General features: G+C 38.2%; 1 pseudogene; it reads right to left on the bottom strand.

The window, feature by feature from the left end:
- Positions 1-2,382: 2,382 nt before the first annotated feature.
- Positions 2,383-2,915, bottom strand: LOC114034225 (annotated as a pseudogene).
- Between the last annotated feature and the right edge of the window lie 4,443 nt (positions 2,916-7,358).

Here is a 7,358-nt window from a genome sequence, read left to right as displayed (position 1 = left end):
TTTGGCCTCTAGGTCCAGGTTCCTGGCATTGGTTTCACCCCAGCCTATTGGCCACTCCCATCAAGATCCTCCCTAGATCCTTCCCATAGTCTTTCTGTATATAAGGTCCATCTTGTCTCCCTTAAGGTGCTCAGATTCCCTAAGGAACTAGCCAATTCTCAGATTCTTATAATCTAGCCATGGGCTCAGATTCCTTGAGTCTGGCCAATATGGTGGATCTTTAACAAACCTCGTCTTTGGCTGAAAGAAAGCTTGGGTCGAATTCACTCAGGTAGGATCCGTGTGATTTTGGGTTCCCAAGCCTCCTTTTAAAAAAACTTGATTGATTTCCCCACCTTTTTAGTTATTTACTCTCCTCTCTTGCCCATGAACTTTTCCTTGTAACAAATAAAGATAGGTAAGACATAAAACAAACTGACAATTGTCTTGATGTTATGCAATGTTCTATACCTGCAGTTCCTCACTTCTCTGACACTGAGAGGGAAGTGTCAACCCTTATACGTCTTCTGTAACCAAGATTTCATCAAGACTCCCTAAAATAGAGTGCTTATTTCTGTTTGCAGGCAGAAGTCCTATCACATCACAAAACCGTGTTCAAAATGCCAAGTCTTTTTGTCTCAGGATTGTAACTAATGTATCCTTCAGACACTGTGAGCTCAGATGAAACACTCGCTCAGGTTACAAGTTTATTTTCTAGATTCTGGCTCCCTCTTGTGGAGAAATGCTCTTAATGTTTGCTTGCAACCCAAATTGTAGAAAGTTGTGGGAAACCTGAAGAAAGCAACCGTTACTTCCTTTAATCTGTACAAAGTGACTGACTTTTTAAATGTAATATTGTTCTGTTACAACATATAATTTTCAGTTCATATTGATGTTATTTTCATTGATCTGCATGCAATACATTTTCATAAATCGTTTTTGTCAGATGGAATAAACTGTTTTTAGCCCAATTTATAATGCTGTTAAAATAGCAGTTTTCTTCTTTTTTTATTTCTAATTATGATATCCAAGTGAGAAAGCATTTTTATTGGAAGTCAATCTTCTCTTATGGTAGTAATAATAATAATAGCATCACTTTTTATAATATTTTAAGATTTACAAAGCAAATACTTTACAATACTCAAGCAGTGAAGTACTATAGGCAATACAAATCTTTGTAGCTCTACGTAGTTTACAGGTAAGGAATCTGAGTCAAAGGGCTTAAGTGACTTGACCATGTCCAAATACCTAAGTACTAGGACTGAGATTTGAACTTTACCTCTTGAAATATCTTGTGAAAGGACTAGGAAGCTGAATTTTCAGGAAGTCTTCCTGATCAACTTCCTATTGTTCAAAATAGATTAGGTTTTTAGATGGGTCAAATGTGGCATAATGGATAGAGTGTTGTCAAACCTAGAGCCAGAAAACTTAGGCTCGAACCCTGGCTCAAACACTTCATGGTTGTGTGACCTTGGGCTAACCACTTTACCTAAACCTCATTTTTTCTTATCTGTCAAATGGGAATAATAATAACACTTACATTCTATAGCTTTTATGAGATTCAGTGAGATCATGTATTTAAAACACTTTGTAAACCACATATTACTTTATCAATGTAAGCTTTTAATATTATTTAATTTATCATTTAATAATAGCTTATATGTAATGAGGATAAACAACAAGTCTCTTTGGTGTGCTGTAGCTAGAGAAGACCAGAAGCCCTGCTGTTCCTCTCTTTCCCGGATAACTGTGTAAGGTTATTGTCTTGGTTCTGCTCACTTCACTTTACATCAGTTCATATAAGTCTTCTCAAGTTTTTCTGAACCCATTCCCCCATTCTGAACCCATTTGTCATTAGTATTCCATCACAATAATATACCATATTATGTTTAGCCATTTCCCAATTGATGGGTATCACTTCAGTTTCCAATTCTTTGATGTGTGGGCAATTTTCCTTAATAATTGTTTGAAATGTGAAATGTGAAAATTTGTTTAATTATGGCTTTTTAAATAATCCTTAAATTATCTTTCTTTTTTTTTTTCTTTTCCAAGAGCTGTTCTGAGCAGTTTAATTTATTGAGAGGAGAGGCTGAAGCAGCCACTCTTTTGTTTACACGGAATTATGGTTTTGATTGTTGTTTTTGCTCTGTTTTGGAAACATAAATAAAGTTTTTTACGTTATTTTCGGCCAGGAGCAGCTCTGCAGTTTTTCTTTGTTGGTACTCCAACCCTATTAGCTTTGTTCTTTTTTACCTTTGAGAAAACAAGTTTTTTGATTCTTCTTTTCAGCACAGGAGACCTTTGCAGAATAGAACAGACTAAAGTGTTACTGAGAAGGGACAAGTGACAAAAATCAAATGGGATCCAAGTGTGAGAGAGGCACCAATTTACGTTTTCCCTTGATTATAAGAGTAGCCCACCACCACTGAATTCTATTCTCTCAGAGGGGTTCAATGAAAGCCAACCAATCTGATGCATGTGTAGTCAGCAGCCCCATGGACCTCATGGTTCCCAATGAGATAGACCAAGCCCTGGAGGAACTTCTGGCTTGAACTTTCCAGCATCTTGAAAGTGGCTGAAATGGCCATAAGAGCTTGAATGGGCCGCCAGACCATCATACACACCATCATGGTGGGGAAGATGGAGATAGTGTTGCCTGCCATATACATGATGAAAAGGTTCATGGGGATCTGTTTGAGGGGACCCAGCAATGTCCCAGCAACGTCCCAGCAACGCTTTTCTACCAGGATCCAGTCTGTTTCCTGCACGCTGGTATCTGGCACTTGCTTGTCCAGGTAACCCACTGGATACATGGAATCTCTCTGGCCACCTCCCCGATCACTTCGGCCCCTGCTGCCTCCTCCGGGGCCGCTCAGCTCAAAGGCCCATTTGAAACGGCGGCCTCGGTTTGCCACCAAACTTGCCTGGGTTGTCATGGCAACGGCTGCCTCCTAACGCCGCAGAGAAGGAAGCGGACCCAGACAGCTTAGCTTCCCAGGATGCACCGGAGACCCCGACCGCCCTCCAGCGGGGACAGCCGCAGATCCCGAGAGCGCGACCCCTCGAAGCCCTGGCCTCCCCTCCCAAACAGCACTTCCTTAAATTATCTTTCCTTGATATATTTTACAAGTTGGTTGTTTTTCATATGAGATAGTTCACATTTTTCTATTTTTCATTCTTTTTGACTTTTTATTGTTTCTTGATGTCTCATGGAATCATGTTTCCATTTTTAAAAAGGCTTTTAGGCCCTACCATCCCCTTAAGCTATTATTTTGTATTTCTTCTTCTTTTCTCAGCCAAACTCCAGCAAGAAGCTTCTTACATTAATTGCTTCTACTTACTCCCTTCTTACTCAGTCAACCCTTTGCTGTCTGGCCTCTGATCTTATCACTTAACTAAAACTGTTGTTTCACAGTTTACCAAAAGTCTTTTAATCTTCAAATTTAATGGTTTCTCAGTCCTCATCCTTCTCAGTCTGCTGCATTTGGCATTGCTGAACATTGTTTCCACCTGGTTTATCTTTTTTTCTCTAGTGTTTGTGGCACAACCATCTCCCTGCTCTTCTACCTGTTTAACTGCTTTGCTGGCTTATAAGCAAACCATATTTCACCTCTTAATTTTGGGCATCACCCAAAGGTACTTCCTTGGCCTTCATATCTTTTCAGTCTCTATACTCCATGATCTCATCAGCTGTCATTGGTTTAATTATCATCTCTTCGCAAATGACTCAAAGGGCTTTATTTCCAACCCCAGTTTCTTCTCTGAGCTTCAGTCCTCCAAACTGAATGTCCTAAAGATATCTCAACATGCCCAAAACAAAACTCAGAATGTCACCTCTTTCTCAACTCTCTTCAAAACTTTTTCTTCTATTACTTAGGAACCTTCTTCAATGGCTCCCTATTACTCCACAGATAAATAAAAACCAAACCAAACCAAACCAAAAACAAACCTCAGCTTAGCATTTAAAGTCCTTTAAAATCTATCTGTAATCTCCACCTATAGACTTATTTCACATTATTTCCTTTCATATTCTCTATGTTTCAACCAAATTGGTCTTCTTGTTCTTCCCAAATTTGGTATGCCATCTTACGGTTTTGCATAGGCTATTCCCATCCCTGAAAAACAAACCTCACTCACTTCCACCTGTCAGAATCGTTAGCTTCCTTTAGGGCTCAGTTTATGTGCTATCTCCTTATTTTCTTTGTTGTTGTTGTTTTTTAGTTTGTTGTTTTGTTTGTTGTTGTTGTTCTTTGTGTGTGTGTGTGTGGTTTTTTTTTTTTGGCTAGGCAATGGGGTTAAGTGACTTGCCCAGGGTCACACAGCTAGTAAGTGTCAAGTGTCTGAGTCCATATTTGAACTCAGGTCCTCCTGACTCTAGGGCTGGTGCTTTATCCACTGTGCCACCTAGCTGCCCTTTTTCTTCTTCTTCTTTTTTTTTTTAATGTACTATCTCCTTTAGGAAACTTTTCCTATCCTTCAGTTGTTAGTGCTCTCTTTGTGTGTGTGTGTGTGTGTGTGTGTGTGTGTGTGTGTTTGGTTTTGTTTTTGTTTTTGTGCTCTCTCTTTCCTCAAATTATTATGTGTACTTAGTTATTTTGTATTAGAAAACAATACAATATAATACCTCGATGGTAGGAACTGTTTTTTTGTTTGTTTTGTCCTTGGATCCCGGGCTGGTATAGTACCTGGCACATTGTGGACACCTAGTAAATGCTGGTTTGATTAGATTATGTTGCATTGGATTGGAAGCAACTATCAATCTACAGGGATGTGTTCTTCCTCTTTTCCCTTGCTTCAGTGTCTCATCTCTGCCCCACCCCCAATTCAGGGTGCCTTTTCTGCTTCTTGCCCTAAGCATAGGAAAGTCTACTTACAGCTCTAATGCTAACCCATTGATTCCTACCTCATGTCTCATGTTAACAATACTTTGAGGACTTCAGAACAAATACCTTTCATTAATTCAGTTCCTTTCTGAATTTCTCGTTTCTCTCAAAGTGCTTACTGTTTGATTTTGAGTTGCCTGTATACAGGAAATCTTTACCCTGGATTTCAAGAAAGGCCTTGTGAGTTTTGGAAAACAATATTGGTGTTTCTAGTGAATTTCAGTACAGTGATAAAGGATAAATGATGTTCTAGAGACACTATAAGATTCAGAAGTACATTTTAAATTATCTAAAAATACATTTTTTTCAAGATAATTTTTAGCATTAAGCATATTTTATTTATAGAACTGGGTCACTTACCTCTCCTCTATGAGCTTCCCAGGATAACTATCATAAGTTCAAATACTCTATGGATCACATCCATTGGAAACCACAGCCAATGAGTGCCCACTGAGGTGTTAATTTTTTTTTTCCTCCAGTCTCCACTCCAGGACCAAATAATTTCAAAGCTAAAGCACACGGTGAAATAGCACAGTAATAACAGTAACACTAGAACATCCTGTTCAAAAACATGGGGCTTTCTCTCTGTCTCTATTTCTCTCCATGTCTTTGTCTCTTTGTCTATGTCTCTCTGTTTCTCTCTGTCTCTGTCTCTGTCTCTGTCTCTCTCACACACAGGCACACACAACAGATGTGAAGAGTGAGTAAATATAGTTATTCATTAAGGGCACATAAATAGGGAACGTGTCAGCAAGGGTCCTGATTGTTGGGGTACACATGTACTTAACAGGAATGCCCAGGAAACATGAATAGATGGAGATAGACATAGAAAAAATATGTGAACAGGGAACATTTAAGGAAAGGCACATACATAGGGAATATTTTTATTGGCAAAATTGCTACTTATTTTTCAAGCATTCATTGAGATAAGTTTTATGTCTTTATAATAGCTACACCAGAAGAATGTTTCACATCAAAAAGTATAATGGATGGTGGTAGTTTCAATCTTCTCTTTCATTAGCTAACACAGGTTTAATGATCACATCTACCCAGATGACTAATAAATCAATATACCTCACCTTAGTTTCTCTCTAGAATTCCATATATAACCTCCAAATTACTACTGAACATTTTAAAATGGATTCCCAAGAGGCGTTTCAGATACATGTTCAAAACAGAACTTAATATCTTTCTCCCAAATCCAAAAAAGTCTTTTGAACCTCACTGTTTCTGTTGAGGGCACCACCATCCTTCCAGTCACGTAGATTTGTAACCTCAGGGTTATCCTTGACCACACCCTCTCCCTCCTGTCATATATCTAATCAGTCACTAAATCTTGCGTTACCTCCACAACTCTTACACTTGGCTAGCTGCCAGCTCTCATCATCTCCTTATTAGATTACTGCAATAGCCTTCTAATTGCTCTTCTGCAATTTCACTCCTTTCTTCACTCTAATCCACCCTGTAATGGCTGTTGAAGTGATTTTCCTAAAGTGAAAGAAGGAACAGGTCATTTCTCTATTCAATAAGCTTCAATGGCTACATATTTTCTGTTTGACTTTTAAAGACCTTCCAAACCTTGACTATACCTAAATTTCTAAATTCCTATCCACTACCCCCCTTACTACACACCAGGGTACAACCAGACTGGTCTTGACATTCCTTGCAAGTGACAATCCATCTTCGGACTCTGTGACTTTGTGCTAGTGGTCAGCCATACTAGAAATGGTCTTTATATCTGCCCCTTAGAATCCTGCATTTCCTTCAAAACTCAGCTCAAATGTCACCTCCATGAAGTCTTTTCTCAGCCTTTGAATTGCTAGTTTCTACCCTACCTAGGTTGCCTTGTATTTATTTCACATAGTGGGAGTATACTTATATAAGTAAATATGGTTTCCCCTTGATAGAATATAAGCTTCTTGAAAGAAAGGAACATTTCATTTTGTCTTTGTATCCCTAGCTCCTAGTGCAGCACCTGGTACATATTAGGAACTTAATAAATGGTTGGTGATTGATTACTAACCAATGAATTCTTTCATTCATTTCAAGTCAAAACATAAGATTTTCAGATTCAAATATTTATTTCAAAGCACTATCACAAGGCTATTAGCTATTTTTATTCAAATGTACCAAATATAAAATTGTCCATGGCAAATAGACTTCTTATTCATTCATATTTAGAAATATCCAGACACTTAAAATAAAATCAGACTTATATAGATTGGCCAAGTGATTAATAACATGACTTTCCTTTTTTCCTAATTCATTTATAGGGTAAATATTTTTAAAATGAGAAAATATGACAAAATCATTTTGTAAATCTGTTGTTTATTTGTTGCTATTGTTCAGTTGTGTCCATCTCTGTGATCCCATTCTGGGTGGGTTGTTTTTTTTGTGGGGGGGGCAAAGGTACTGGAGTGTTTTGCCATTTCCCTCTCCAACTGATTTTACAAATGAGGAATTGAGGCAAGCAGAGTTAATTGAGTTGCCCAGGAT

This window comes from Vombatus ursinus, unplaced genomic scaffold (assembly GCF_900497805.2).
Source record: "Vombatus ursinus unplaced genomic scaffold, bare-nosed wombat genome assembly UNPS02008614.1, whole genome shotgun sequence".
Classification (NCBI taxonomy): Eukaryota; Metazoa; Chordata; class Mammalia; order Diprotodontia; family Vombatidae; genus Vombatus; species Vombatus ursinus.
Note: the sequence above shows the minus strand (reverse complement) of the source record. Positions and strands in the feature narration are given on the sequence as shown.